Raw genomic sequence first — 15,483 nt, forward strand, 5'->3', positions numbered from 1 at the left:
AACAGAGGAACATTTTTAGGATGCACAGAGCCTCGGCCAGTGCTGGCGTGTAAACGAACAAGTCCACCAACAGCATAGCCTGACAAGACTGGACCCTCTTGGTTGCTCCTTGTGGCTAATCATAAAGCCTGGGGAATTAGCTCAAATGGTAGAGTGCTTGCTTAGCATGCGAGAGGTAGTGGGATCGATGCCCACATTCTCAAAAAAACACATTTTTTTCTGGATCCAAGAACGCTCCAGTTCACACTTCATGCAGCTTTGTCTAACGACAACCTACTGTCATGTAACAATGAGAGGCAACTTTCATGTAACACTGATGTCACAATGTCAGATGAAAACGAATGACATGACTTATTTTCAGAGGAGCAGCGTAGCACACACAATTGATGCCCACAAACAAAGCTGTGGGAAGTTTCCTTGAAGCCAATGCAGAGGATAAAGAAAAACAACAACTCAAAATGTACCTCATGGCCAGTACGGGGATCGAACCCACGACCTTGGCGTTATTAGCACCACGCTCTAACCAACTGAGCTAACCGGCCGCTTGTAACGGAGGAACATTTTTAGGATGCACAGAGCCTCGGCCAGTGCTGGCGTGTAAACGAACAAGTCCACCAACAGCATAGCCTGACAAGACTGGACCCTCTTGGTTGCTCCTTGTGGCAAATCATAAAGCCTGGGGAATTAGCTCAAATGGTAGAGTGCTTGCTTAGCATGCGAGAGGTAGTGGGATCGATGCCCACATTCTCCAAAAACCACATTTTTTTCTGGATCCAAGAACGCTCCAGTTCACACTTCATGCAGCTTTGTCTAACGACAACCTACTGTCATGTAACAATGACAAGCAACTTTCATGTAACACTGATGTCACAATGTCAGATGAAAACGAATGACATGACTTATTTTCAGAGGAGCAGCGTAGCACACACAATTGATGCCCACAAACAAAGCTGTGGGAAGTTTCCTTGAAGCCAATGCAGAGGATTAAAAAAAACAACAACTCAAAATGTACCTCATGGCCAGTACGGGGATCAAACCCACAACCTTGGCGTTATTAGCACCACGCTCTAACCAACTGAGCTAACCGGCCGCTTGTAACGGAGGAACATTTTTAGGATGCACAGAGCCTCGGCCAGTGCTGGCGTGTAAACGAACAAGTCCACCAACAGCATAGCCTGACAAGACTGGACCCTCTTGGTTGCTCCTTGTGGCAAATCATAAAACCTGGGGAATTAGATCAAATGGTAGAGTGCTTGCTTAGCATGCGAGAGGTAGTGGGATCGATGCCCACATTCTCTAAAAACCACATTTTTTTCTGGATCCAAGAACGCTCCAGTTCACACTTCATGCAGCTTTGTCTAACGACAACCTACTGTCATGTAACAATGACAAGCAACTTTCATGTAACACTGATTTCACAATGTCAGATGAAAACGAATGACATGACTTATTTTCAGAGGAGCAGCGTAGCACACACAATTGATGCCCACAAACAAAGCTGTGGGAAGTTTCCTTGAAGCCAATGCAGAGGATAAAAAAAAACAACAACTCAAAATGTACCTCATGGACAGTACGGGGATCGAACCCACGACCTTGGCGTTATTAGCACCACGCTCTAACCAACTGAGCTAACCAGCCGCTTATAACGGAGGAACATTTTTAGGATGCACAGAGCCTCGGCCAGTGCTGGCGTGTAAACGAACAAGTCCACCAACAGCATAGCCTGACAAGACTGGACCCTCTTGGTTGCTCCTTGTGGCTAATCATAAAGCCTGGGGAATTAGCTCAACTGGTAGAGTGCTTGCTTAGCATGCGAGAGGTAGTGGGATCGATGCCCACATTCTCCAAAAACCACATTTTTTTCTGGATCCAAGAACGCTCCAGTTCACACTTCATGCAGCTTTGTCTAACGACAACCTACTGTCATGTAACAATGACAAGCAACTTTCATGTAACACTGATGTCACAATGTCAGATGAAAACGAATGACATGACTTATTTTCAGAGGAGCAGCGTAGCACACACAATTGATGCCCACAAACAAAGCTGTGGGAAGTTTCCTTGAAGCCAATGCAGAGGATAAAAAAAAAAAAAAACTTAAAATGTACCTCATGGCCAGTACGGGGATCAAACCCACGACCTTGGCGTTATTAGCACCACGCTCTAACCAACTGAGCTAACCGGCCACTTGTAACGGAGGAACATTTTTAGGATGCACAGAGCCTCGGCCAGTGCTGGCGTGTAAACGAACAAGTCCACCAACAGCATAGCCTGACAAGACTGGACCCTCTTGGTTGCTCCTTGTGGCAAATCATAAAGCCTGGGGAATTAGCTCAAATGGTAGAGTGCTTGCTTAGCATGCGAGAGGTAGAGGGTTCGATGCCCACATTCTCCAAAAACCAAAAATTTTTCTGGATCCAAGAACGCTCCAGTTCACACTTAATGCAGCTTTGTCTAACGACAACCTACTGTCATGTAACAATGACAAGCAACTTTCATGTAACACTGATGTCACAATGTCAGATGAAAACGAATGACATGACTTATTTTCAGAGGAGCAGCGTAGCACACACAATTGATGCCCACAAACAAAGCTGTGGGAAGTTTCCTTGAAGCCAATGCAGAGGATAAAGAAAAACAACAACTCAAAATGTACCTCATGGCCAGTACAGGGATCGAACCCACGACCTTGGCGTTATTAGCACCACGGTCTAACCAACTGAGCTAACCGGCCACTTGTAACAGAGGAACATTTTTAGGATGCACAGAGCCTCGGCCAGTGCTGGCGTGTAAACGAACAAGTCCACCAACAGCATAGCCTGACAAGACTGGACCCTCTTGGTTGCTCCTTGTGGCTAATCATAAAGCCTGGGGAATTAGCTCAAATGGTAGAGTGCTTGCTTAGCATGCGAGAGGTAGTGGGATCGATGCCCACATTCTCAAAAAACCACATTTTTTTCTGGATCCAAGAACGCTCCAGTTCACACTTCATGCAGCTTTGTCTAACGACAACCTACTGTCATGTAACAATGAGAGGCAACTTTCATGTAACACTGATGTCACAATGTCAGATGAAAACGAATGACATGACTTATTTTCAGAGGAGCAGCGTAGCACACACAATTGATGCCCACAAACAAAGCTGTGGGAAGTTTCCTTGAAGCCAATGCAGAGGATAAAGAAAAACAACAACTCAAAATGTACCTCATGGCCAGTACGGGGATCGAACCCACGACCTTGGCGTTATTAGCACCAAGCTCTAACCAACTGAGCTAACCGGCCTCTTGTAACAGAGGAACATTTTTAGGATGCACAGAGCCTCGGCCAGTGCTGGCGTGTAAACGAACAAGTCCACCAACAGCATAGCCTGACAAGACTGGACCCTCTTGGTTGCTCCTTGTGGCAAATCATAAAGCCTGGGGAATTAGCTCAAATGGTAGAGTGCTTGCTTAGCATGCGAGAGGTAGTGGGATCGATGCCCACATTCTCCAAAAAACACTTTTTTTTCTGGATCCAAGAACGCTCCAGTTCACACTTCATGCAGCTTTGTCTAACGACAACCTACTGTCATGTATCAATGACAAGCAACTTTCATGTAAAACTGATGTCACAATGTCAGATGAAAACGAATGACATGACTTATTTTCAGAGGAGCAGCGTAGCACACACAATTGATGCCCACAAACAAAGCTCTGGGAAGTTTCCTTGAAGCCAATGCAGAGGATAAAGAAAAACAACAAATCAAAATGTACCTCATGGCTAGTACGGGGATCGAACCCACGACCTTGGCGTTATTAGCACCACGCTCTAACCAACTGAGCTAACCGGCCACTTGTAATGGAGGAACATTTTTAGGATGAACAGAGCCTCGGCCAGTGCTGGCGTGTAAACGAACAAGTCCACCAACAGCATAGCCTGACAAGACTGGACCCTCTTGGTTGCTCCTTGTGGCAAATCATAAAGCCTGGGGAATTAGCTCAAATGGTAGAGTGCTTGCTTAGCATGCGAGAGGTAGTGGGATCGATGCCCACATTCTCCAAAAACCAAATTTTTTTCTGGATCCAAGAACGCTCCAGTTCACACTTCATGCAGCTTTGTCTAACGACAACCTACTGTCATGTAACAATGACAAGCAACTTTCATGTAACACTGATGTCACAATGTCAGATGAAAACGAATGACATGACTTATTTTCAGAGGAGCAGCGTAGCACACACAATTGATGCCCACAAACAAAGCTGTGGGAAGTTTCCTTGAAGCCAATGCAGAGGATAAAAAAAAACAACAACTCAAAATGTACCTCATGGCCAGTACAGGGATCGAACCCACGACCTTGGCGTTATTAGCACCACGCTCTAACCAACTGAGCTAACCGGCCGCTTGTAACGGAGGAACATTTTTAGGATGCACAGAGCCTCGGCCAGTGCTGGCGTGTAAACGAACAAGTCCACCAACAGCATAGCCTGACAAGACTGGACCCTCTTGGTTGCTCCTTGTGGCAAATCATAAAGCCTGGGGAATTAGCTCAAATGGTAGAGTGCTTGCTTAGCATGCGAGAGGTAGTGGGATCGATGCCCACATTCTCCAAAAAACACATTTTTTTCTGGATCCAAGAACGCTCCAGTTCACACTTCATGCAGCTTTGTCTAACGACAACCTACTGTCATGTAACAATGACAAGCAACTTTCATGTAACACTGATGTCACAATGTCAGATGAAAACGAATGACATGACTTATTTTCAGAGGAGCAGCGTAGCACACACAATTGATGCCCACAAACAAAGCTGTGGGAAGTTTCCTTGAAGCCAATGCAGAGGATAAAGAAAAACAACAACTCAAAATGTACCTCATGGCCAGTACGGGGATCGAACCCACGACCTTGGCATTATTAGCACCACGCTCTAACCAACTGAGCTAACCGGCCGCTTGTAACGGAGGAACATTTTTAGGATGCACAGAGCCTCGGCCAGTGCTGGCGCGTAAACGAACAAGTCCACCAACAGCATAGCCTGACAAGACTGGACCCTCTTGGTTGCTCCTTGTGGCAAATCATAAAGCCTGGGGAATTAGCTCAAATGGTAGAGTGCTTGCTTAGCATGCGAGAGGTAGTGGGATCGATGCCCACATTCTCCAAAAACCACATTTTTTTCTGGATCCAAGAACGCTCCAGTTCACACTTCATGCAGCTTTGTCTAACGACAACCTACTGTCATGTAACAATGACAAGCAACTTTCATGTAACACTGATGTCACAATGTCAGATGAAAACGAATGACATGACTTATTTTCAGAGGAGCAGCGTAGCACACACAATTGATGCCCACAAACAAAGCTGTGGGAAGTTTCCTTGAAGCCAATGCAGAGGATAAAGAAAAACAACAACTCAAAATGTACCTCATGGCCAGTACGGGGATCGAACCCACGACCTTGGCGTTATTAGCACCACGCTCTAACCAACTGAGCTAACCGGCCACTTGTAACGGAGGAACATTTTTAGGATGCACAGAGCCTCGGCCAGTGCTGGCGTGTAAACGAACAAGTCCACCAACAGCATAGCCTGACAAGACTGGACCCTCTTGGTTGCTCCTTGTGGCAAATCAAAAAGGCTGGGGAATTAGCTCAAATGGTAGAGTGCTTGCTTAGCATGCGAGAGGTAGTGGGATCGATGCCCACATTCTCCAAAAAACACATTTTTTTCTGGATCCAAGAACGCTCCAGTTCACACTTCATGCAGCTTTGTCTAACGACAACCTACTGTCATGTAACAATGACAAGCAACTTTCATGTAACACTGATGTCACAATGTCAGATGAAAACGAATGACATGACTTATTTTCAGAGGAGCAGCGTAGCACACACAATTGATGCCCACAAACAAAGCTGTGGGAAGTTTCCTTGAAGCCAATGCAGAGGATAAAGAAAAACAACAACTCAAAATGTACCTCATGGCCAGTACGGGGATCGAACCCACGACCTTGGCGTTATTAGCACCACGCTCTAACCAACTGAGCTAACCGGCCGCTTGTAACGGAGGAACATTTTTAGGATGCACAGAGCCTCGGCCAGTGCTGGCGTGTAAACGAACAAGTCCACCAACAGCATAGCCTGACAAGACTGGACCCTCTTGGTTGCTCCTTGTGGCAAATCATAAAGCCTGGGGAATTAGCTCAAATGGTAGAGTGCTTGCTTAGCATGCGAGAGGTAGTGGGATCGATGCCCACATTCTCCAAAAACCACATTTTTTTCTGGATCCAAGAACGCTCCAGTTCACACTTCATGCAGCTTTGTCTAACGACAACCTACTGTCATGTAACAATGACAAGCAACTTTCATGTAACACTGATGTCACAATGTCAGATGAAAACGAATGACATGACTTATTTTCAGAGGAGCAGCGTAGCACACACAATTGATGCCCACAAACAAAGCTGTGGGAAGTTTCCTTGAAGCCAATGCAGAGGATAAAGAAAAACAACAACTCAAAATGTACCTCATGGCCAGTACGGGGATCGAACCCACGACCTTGGCGTTATTAGCACCACGCTCTAACCAACTGAGCTAACCGGCCGCTTGTAACGGAGGAAAATTTTTAGGATGCACAGAGCCTCGGCCAGTGCTGGCGTGTAAACGAACAAGTCCACCAACAGCATAGCCTGACAAGACTGGACCCTCTTGGTTGCTCCTTGTTGAAAATCATAAAGCCTGGGGAATTAGCTCAAATGGTAGAGTGCTTGCTTAGCATGCGAGAGGTAGTGGGATCGATGCCCACATTCTCCAAAAACCACATTTTTTTCTGGATCCAAGAACGCTCCAGTTCACACTTCATGCAGCTTTGTCTAACGACAACCTACTGTCATGTAACAATGACAAGCAACTTTCATGTAACACTGATGTCACAATGTCAGATGAAAACGAATGACATGACTTATTTTCAGAGGAGCAGCGTAGCACACACAATTGATGCCCACAAACAAAGCTGTGGGAAGTTTCCTTGAAGCCAATGCAGAGGATAAAGAAAAACAACAACTCAAAATGTACCTCATGGCCTGAGGGGATCGAACCCACGACCTTGGCGTTATTAGCACCACGCTCTAACCAACTGAGCTAACCGGCCGCTTGTAACGGAGGAACATTTTTAGGATGCACAGAGCCTCGGCCAGTGCTGGCGTGTAAACGAACAAGTCCACCAACAGCATAGCCTGACAAGACTGGACCCTCTTGGTTGCTCCTTGTGGCAAATCATAAAGCCTGGGGAATTAGCTCAAATGGTAGAGTGCTTGCTTAGCATGCGAGAGGTAGTGGGATCGATGCCACATTCTCCAAAAAACACTTTTTTTTCTGGATCCAAGAACGCTCCAGTTCACACTTCATGCAGCTTTGTCTAACGACAACCTACTGTCATGTAACAATGACAAGCAACTTTCATGTAACACTGATGTCACAATGTCAGATGAAAACGAATGACATGACTTACTTTCAGAGGAGCAGCGTAGCACACACAATTGATGCCCACAAACAAAGCTCTGGGAAGTTTCCTTGAAGCCAATGCAGAGGATAAAGAAAAACAACAAATCAAAATGTACCTCATGGCTAGTACGGGGATCGAACCCACGACCTTGGAGTTATTAGCACCACGCTCTAACCAACTGAGCTAACCGGCCACTTGTAATGGAGGAACATTTTTAGGATGAACAGAGCCTCGGCCAGTGCTGGCGTGTAAACGAACAAGTCCACCAACAGCATAGCCTGACAAGACTGGACCCTCTTGGTTGCTCCTTGTGGCAAATCATAAAGCCTGGGGAATTAGCTCAAATGGTAGAGTGCTTGCTTAGCATGCGAGAGGTAGTGGGATCGATGCCCACATTCTCCAAAAACCACATTTTTTTCTGGATCCAAGAACGCTCCAGTTCACACTTCATGCAGCTTTGTCTAACGACAACCTACTGTCATGTAACAATGACAAGCAACTTTCATGTAACACTGATGTCACAATGTCAGATGAAAACGAATGACATGACTTATTTTCAGAGGAGCAGCGTAGCACACACAATTGATGCCCACAAACAAAGCTGTGGGAAGTTTCCTTGAAGCCAATGCAGAGGATAAAGAAAAACAACAACTCAAAATGTACCTCATGGCCAGTACGGGGATCGAACCCACGACCTTGGCGTTATTAGCACCACGCTCTAACCAACTGAGCTAACCGGCCGCTTGTAACGGAGGAACATTTTTAGGATGCACAGAGCCTCGGCCAGTGCTGGCGTGTAAACGAACAAGTCCACCAACAGCATAGCCTGACAAGACTGGACCCTCTTGGTTGCTCCTTGTGGCAAATCATAAAGCCTGGGGAATTAGCTCAAATGGTAGAGTGCTTGCTTAGCATGCGAGAGGTAGTGGGATCGATGCCCACATTCTCCAAAAAACACATTTTTTTCTGGATCCAAGAACGCTCCAGTTCACACTTCATGCAGCTTTGTCTAACGACAACCTACTGTCATGTAACAATGACAAGCAACTTTCATGTAACACTGATGTCACAATGTCAGATGAAAACGAATGACATGACTTATTTTCAGAGGAGCAGCGTAGCACACACAATTGATGCCCACAAACAAAGCTGTGGGAAGTTTCCTTGAAGCCAATGCAGAGGATAAAGAAAAACAACAACTCAAAATGTACCTCATGGCCAGTACGGGGATCGAACCCACGACCTTGGCGTTATTAGCACCACGCTCTAACCAACTGAGCTAACCGGCCGCTTGTAACGGAGGAACATTTTTAGGATGCACAGAGCCTCGGCCAGTGCTGGCGTGTAAACGAACAAGTCCACCAACAGCATAGCCTGACAAGACTGGACCCTCTTGGTTGCTCCTTGTGGCAAATCATAAAGCCTGGGGAATTAGCTCAAATGGTAGAGTGCTTGCTTAGCATGCGAGAGGTAGTGGGATCGATGCCCACATTCTCCAAAAACCACATTTTTTTCTGGATCCAAGAACGCTCCAGTTCACACTTCATGCAGCTTTGTCTAACGACAACCTACTGTCATGTAACAATGACAAGCAACTTTCATGTAACACTGATGTCACAATGTCAGATGAAAACGAATGACATGACTTATTTTCAGAGGAGCAGCGTAGCACACACAATTGATGCCCACAAACAAAGCTGTGGGAAGTTTCCTTGAAGCCAATGCAGAGGATAAAGAAAAACAACAACTCAAAATGTACCTCATGGCCAGTACGGGGATCGAACCCACGACCTTGGCGTTATTAGCACCACGCTCTAACCAACTGAGCTAACCGGCCGCTTGTAACGGAGCAACATTTTTAGGATGCACAGAGCCTCGGCCAGTGCTGGCGTGTAAACGAACAAGTCCACCAACAGCATAGCCTGACAAGACTGGACCCTCTTGGTTGCTCCTTGTGGCAAATCATAAAGCCTGGGGAATTAGCTCAAATGGTAGAGTGCTTGCTTAGCATGCGAGAGGTAGTGGGATCGATGCCCACATTCTCCAAAAAACACATTTTTTTCTGGATCCAAGAACGCTCCAGTTCACACTTCATGCAGCTTTGTCTAACGACAACCTACTGTCATGTAACAATGACAAGCAACTTTCATGTAACACTGATGTCACAATGTCAGATGAAAACGAATGACATGACTTACTTTCAGAGGAGCAGCGTAGCACACACAATTGATGCCCACAAACAAAGCTCTGGGAAGTTTCCTTGAAGCCAATGCAGAGGATAAAGAAAAACAACAAATCAAAATGTACCTCATGGCTAGTACGGGGATCGAACCCACGACCTTGGCGTTATTAGCACCACGCTCTAACCAACTGAGCTAACCGGCCGCTTGTAACGGAGGAACATTTTTAGGATGCACAGAGCCTCGGCCAGTGCTGGCGTGTAAACGAACAAGTCCACCAACAGCATAGCCTGACAAGACTGGACCCTCTTGGTTGCTCCTTGTGGCAAATCATACAGCCTGGGGAATTAGCTCAAATGGTAGAGTGCTTGCTTAGCATGCGAGAGGTAGTGGGATCGATGCCCACATTCTCCAAAAAACACATTTTTTTCTGGATCCAAGAACGCTCCAGTTCACACTTCATGCAGCTTTGTCTAACGACAACCTACTGTCATGTAACAATGACAAGCAACTTTCATGTAACACTGATGTCACAATGTCAGATGAAAACGAATGACATGACTTATTTTCAGAGGAGCAGCGTAGCACACACAATTGATGCCCACAAACAAAGCTGTGGGAAGTTTCCTTGAAGACAATGCAGAGGATAAAGAAAAACAACAACTCAAAATGTACCTCATGGCCAGTACGGGGATCGAACCCACGACCTTGGCATTATTAGCACCACGCTCTAACCAACTGAGCTAACCAGCCACTTGTAAAGGAGGAACATTTTTAGGATGCACAGAGCCTCGGCCAGTGCTGGCGTGTAAACGAACAAGTCCACCAACAGCATAGCCTGACAAGACTGGACCCTCTTGGTTGCTCCTTGTGGCAAATCATAAAGCCTGGGGAATTAGCTCAAATGGTAGAGTGCTTGCTTAGCATGCGAGAGGTAGTGGGATCGATGCCCACATTCTCCAAAAAACACATTTTTTTCTGGATCCAAGAACGCTCCAGTTCACACTTCATGCAGCTTTGTCTAACGACAACCTACTGTCATGTAACAATGACAAGCAACTTTCATGTAACACTGATGTCACAATGTCAGATGAAAACGAATGACATGACTTATTTTCAGAGGAGCAGCGTAGCACACACAATTGATGCCCACAAACAAAGCTGTGGGAAGTTTCCTTGAAGCCAATGCAGAGGATAAAGAAAAACAACAACTCAAAATGTACCTCATGGCCAGTACGGGGATCGAACCCACGACCTTGGCGTTATTAGCACCACGCTCTAACCAACTGAGCTAACCGGCCGCTTGTAACGGAGGAACATTTTTAGGATGCACAGAGCCTCGGCCAGTGCTGGCGTGTAAACGAACAAGTCCACCAACAGCATAGCCTGACAAGACTGGACCCTCTTGGTTGCTCCTTGTGGCAAATCATAAAGCCTGGGGAATTAGCTCAAATGGTAGAGTGCTTGCTTAGCATGCGAGAGGTAGTGGGATCGATGCCCACATTCTCCAAAAACCACATTTTTTTCTGGATCCAAGAACGCTCCAGTTCACACTTCATGCAGCTTTGTCTAACGACAACCTACTGTCATGTAACAATGACAAGCAACTTTCATGTAACACTGATGTCACAATGTCAGATGAAAACGAATGACATGACTTATTTTCAGAGGAGCAGCGTAGCACACACAATTGATGCCCACAAACAAAGCTGTGGGAAGTTTCCTTGAAGCCAATGCAGAGGATAAAGAAAAACAACAACTCAAAATGTACCTCATGGCCAGTACGGGGATCGAACCCACGACCTTGGCGTTATTAGCACCACGCTCTAACCAACTGAGCTAACCGGCCGCTTGTAACGGAGCAACATTTTTAGGATGCACAGAGCCTCGGCCAGTGCTGGCGTGTAAACGAACAAGTCCACCAACAGCATAGCCTGACAAGACTGGACCCTCTTGGTTGCTCCTTGTGGCAAATCATACAGCCTGGGGAATTAGCTCAAATGGTAGAGTGCTTGCTTAGCATGCGAGAGGTAGTGGGATCGATGCCCACATTCTCCAAAAAACACATTTTTTTCTGGATCCAAGAACGCTCCAGTTCACACTTCATGCAGCTTTGTCTAACGACAACCTACTGTCATGTAACAATGACAAGCAACTTTCATGTAACACTGATGTCACAATGTCAGATGAAAACGAATGACATGACTTATTTTCAGAGGAGCAGCGTAGCACACACAATTGATGCCCACAAACAAAGCTGTGGGAAGTTTCCTTGAAGCCAATGCAGAGGATAAAGAAAAACAACAACTCAAAATGTACCTCATGGCCAGTACGGGGATCGAACCCACGACCTTGGCATTATTAGCACCACGCTCTAACCAACTGAGCTAACCGGCCACTTGTAATGGAGGAACATTTTTAGGATGAACAGAGCCTCGGCCAGTGCTGGCGTGTAAACGAACAAGTCCACCAACAGCATAGCCTGACAAGACTGGACCCTCTTGGTTGCTCCTTGTGGCAAATCATAAAGCCTGGGGAATTAGCTCAAATGTTAGAGTGCTTGCTTAGCATGCGAGAGGTAGTGGGATCGATGCCCACATTCTCCAAAAAACAAAAAATTTTCTGGATCCAAGAACGCTCCAGTTCACACTTCATGCAGCTTTGTCTAACGACAACCTACTGTCATGTAACAATGACAAGCAACTTTCATGTAACACTGATGTCACAATGTCAGATGAAAACGAATGACATGACTTACTTTCAGAGGAGCAGCGTAGCACACACAATTGATGCCCACAAACAAAGCTGTGGGAAGTTTCCTTGAAGCCAATGCAGAGGATAAAGAAAAACAACAAATCAAAATGTACCTCATGGCTAGTACGGGGATCGAACCCACGACGTTGGAGTTATTAGCACCACGCTCTAACCAACTGAGCTAACCGGCCACTTGTAATGGAGGAACATTTTTAGGATGAACAGAGCCTCGGCCAGTGCTGGCGTGTAAACGAACAAGTCCACCAACAGCATAGCCTGACAAGACTGGACCCTCTTGGTTGCTCCTTGTTGAAAATCATAAAGCCTGGGGAATTAGCTCAAATGGTAGAGTGCTTGCTTAGCATGCGAGAGGTAGTGGGATCGATGCCCACATTCTCCAAAAAACACATTTTTTTCTGGATCCAAGAACGCTCCAGTTCACACTTCATGCAGCTTTGTCTAACGACAACCTACTGTCATGTAACAATGACAAGCAACTTTCATGTAACACTGATGTCACAATGTCAGATGAAAACGAATGACATGACTTATTTTCAGAGGAGCAGCGTAGCACACACAATTGATGCCCACAAACAAAGCTGTGGGAAGTTTCCTTGAAGCCAATGCAGAGGATAAAGAAAAACAACAACTCAAAATGTACATCATGGTCTGTACGGGGATCGAACCCACGACCTTGGCGTTATTAGCACCACGCTCTAACCAACTGAGCTAACCGGCCGCTTGTAACGGAGGAACATTTTTAGGATGCACAGAGCCTCGGCCAGTGCTGGCGTGTAAACGAACAAGTCCACCAACAGCATAGCCTGACAAGACTGGACCCTCTTGGTTGCTCCTTGTGGCAAATCATAAAGCCTGGGGAATTAGCTCAAATGGTAGAGTGCTTGCTTAGCATGCGAGAGGTAGTGGGATCGATGCCACATTCTCCAAAAAACACTTTTTTTTCTGGATCCAAGAACGCTCCAGTTCACACTTCATGCAGCTTTGTCTAACGACAACCTACTGTCATGTAACAATGACAAGCAACTTTCATGTAACACTGATGTCACAATGTCAGATGAAAACGAATGACATGACTTACTTTCAGAGGAGCAGCGTAGCACACACAATTGATGCCCACAAACAAAGCTCTGGGAAGTTTCCTTGAAGCCAATGCAGAGGATAAAGAAAAACAACAAATCAAAATGTACCTCATGGCTAGTACAGGGATCGAACCCACGACGTTGGAGTTATTAGCACCACGCTCTAACCAACTGAGCTAACCGGCCACTTGTAATGGAGGAACATTTTTAGGATGAACAGAGCCTCGGCCAGTGCTGGCGTGTAAACGAACAAGTCCACCAACAGCATAGCCTGACAAGACTGGACCCTCTTGGTTGCTCCTTGTTGAAAATCATAAAGCCTGGGGAATTAGCTCAAATGGTAGAGTGCTTGCTTAGCATGTGAGAGGTAGTGGGATCGATGCCCACATTCTCCAAAAACCACATTTTTTTCTGGATCCAAGAACGCTCCAGTTCACACTTCATGCAGCTTTGTCTAACGACAACCTACTGTCATGTAACAATGACAAGCAACTTTCATGTAACACTGATGTCACAATGTCAGATGAAAACGAATGACATGACTTATTTTCAGAGGAGCAGCGTAGCACACACAATTGATGCCCACAAACAAAGCTGTGGGAAGTTTCCTTGAAGCCAATGCAGAGGATAAAGAAAAACAACAACCCAAAATGTACCTCATGGCCTGAGGGGATCGAACCCACGACCTTGGCGTTATTAGCACTACGCTCTAACCAACCGAGCTAACCGGCCGCTTGTAACGGAGGAACATTTTTAGGATGCACAGAGCCTCGGCCAGTGCTGGCGTGTAAACGAACAAGTCCACCAACAGCATAGCATGACAAGACTGGACCCTCTTGGTTGCTCCTTGTGGCAAATCATAAAGCCTGGGGAATTAGCTCAAATGGTAGAGTGCTTGCTTAGCATGCGAGAGGTAGTGGGATCGATGCCACATTCTCCAAAAAACACTTTTTTTTCTGGATCCAAGAACGCTCCAGTTCACACTTCATGCAGCTTTGTCTAACGACAACCTACTGTCATGTAACAATGACAAGCAACTTTCATGTAACACTGATGTCACAATGTCAGATGAAAACGAATGACATGACTTACTTTCAGAGGAGCAGCGTAGCACACACAATTGATGCCCACAAACAAAGCTCTGGGAAGTTTCCTTGAAGCCAATGCAGAGGATAAAGAAAAACAACAAATCAAAATGTACCTCATGGCTAGTACGGGGATCGAACCCACGACCTTGGAGTTATTAGCACCACGCTCTAACCAACTGAGCTAACCGGCCACTTGTAATGCAGGAACATTTTTAGGATGAACAGAGCCTCGGCCAGTGCTGGCGTGTAAACGAACAAGTCCACCAACAGCATAGCCTGACAAGACTGGACCCTCTTGGTTGCTCCTTGTGGCAAATCATAAAGCCTGGGGAATTAGCTCAAATGGTAGAGTGCTTGCTTAGCATGCGAGAGGTAGTGGGATCGATGCCCACATTCTCCAAAAACCACATTTTTTTCTGGATCCAAGAACGCTCCAGTTCACACTTCATGCAGCTTTGTCTAACGACAACCTACTGTCATGTAACAATGACAAGCAACTTTCATGTAACACTGATGTCACAATGTCAGATGAAAACGAATGACATTACTTATTTTCAGAGGAGCAGCGTAGCACACACAATTGATGCCCACAAACAAAGCTGTGGGAAGTTTCCTTGAAGCCAATGCAGAGGATAAAGAAAAACAACAACTCAAAATGTACCTCATGGCTAGTACGGGGATCGAACCCACGACGTTGGAGTTATTAGCACCACGCTCTAACCAACTGAGCTAACCGGCCACTTGTAATGGAGGAACATTTTTAGGATGAACAGAGCCTTGGCCAGTGCTGGCGTGTAAACGAACAAGTCCACCAACAGCATAGCCTGACAAGACTGGACCCTCTTGGTTGCTCCTTGTTGAAAATCATAAAGCCTGGGGAATTAGCTCAAA

At 45.9% G+C, this 15,483-nt stretch overlaps 9 non-coding genes across 9 annotated transcripts; all 9 read right to left on the bottom strand.

Annotated features, from left to right (window-relative positions):
• Positions 1–468: 468 nt before the first annotated feature.
• On the bottom strand, positions 469–542 carry trnai-aau (transfer RNA isoleucine (anticodon AAU)). Its single transcript has one exon. It is a non-coding gene; the product is annotated as a tRNA-Ile (tRNA).
• A 4,858-nt stretch (positions 543–5,400) lies between these two features.
• Positions 5,401–5,474, bottom strand: trnai-aau (transfer RNA isoleucine (anticodon AAU)). The gene has a single exon. It is a non-coding gene; the product is annotated as a tRNA-Ile (tRNA).
• Positions 5,475–5,948: 474 nt separating this feature from the next.
• Positions 5,949–6,022, bottom strand: trnai-aau (transfer RNA isoleucine (anticodon AAU)). The gene has a single exon. It is a non-coding gene; the product is annotated as a tRNA-Ile (tRNA).
• A 474-nt stretch (positions 6,023–6,496) lies between these two features.
• On the bottom strand, positions 6,497–6,570 carry trnai-aau (transfer RNA isoleucine (anticodon AAU)). The gene has a single exon. It is a non-coding gene; the product is annotated as a tRNA-Ile (tRNA).
• Positions 6,571–8,137: 1,567 nt separating this feature from the next.
• trnai-aau (transfer RNA isoleucine (anticodon AAU)) lies at positions 8,138–8,211 on the bottom strand. Its single transcript has one exon. It is a non-coding gene; the product is annotated as a tRNA-Ile (tRNA).
• Positions 8,212–8,685: 474 nt separating this feature from the next.
• trnai-aau (transfer RNA isoleucine (anticodon AAU)) lies at positions 8,686–8,759 on the bottom strand. The gene has a single exon. It is a non-coding gene; the product is annotated as a tRNA-Ile (tRNA).
• A 474-nt stretch (positions 8,760–9,233) lies between these two features.
• On the bottom strand, positions 9,234–9,307 carry trnai-aau (transfer RNA isoleucine (anticodon AAU)). The gene has a single exon. It is a non-coding gene; the product is annotated as a tRNA-Ile (tRNA).
• A 1,570-nt stretch (positions 9,308–10,877) lies between these two features.
• trnai-aau (transfer RNA isoleucine (anticodon AAU)) lies at positions 10,878–10,951 on the bottom strand. Its single transcript has one exon. It is a non-coding gene; the product is annotated as a tRNA-Ile (tRNA).
• A 474-nt stretch (positions 10,952–11,425) lies between these two features.
• trnai-aau (transfer RNA isoleucine (anticodon AAU)) lies at positions 11,426–11,499 on the bottom strand. Its single transcript has one exon. It is a non-coding gene; the product is annotated as a tRNA-Ile (tRNA).
• Positions 11,500–15,483: the final 3,984 nt, after the last annotated feature.

Source organism: Salvelinus alpinus, chromosome 26, assembly GCF_045679555.1.
Source record: "Salvelinus alpinus chromosome 26, SLU_Salpinus.1, whole genome shotgun sequence".
NCBI lineage: Eukaryota > Metazoa > Chordata > Actinopteri > Salmoniformes > Salmonidae > Salvelinus > Salvelinus alpinus.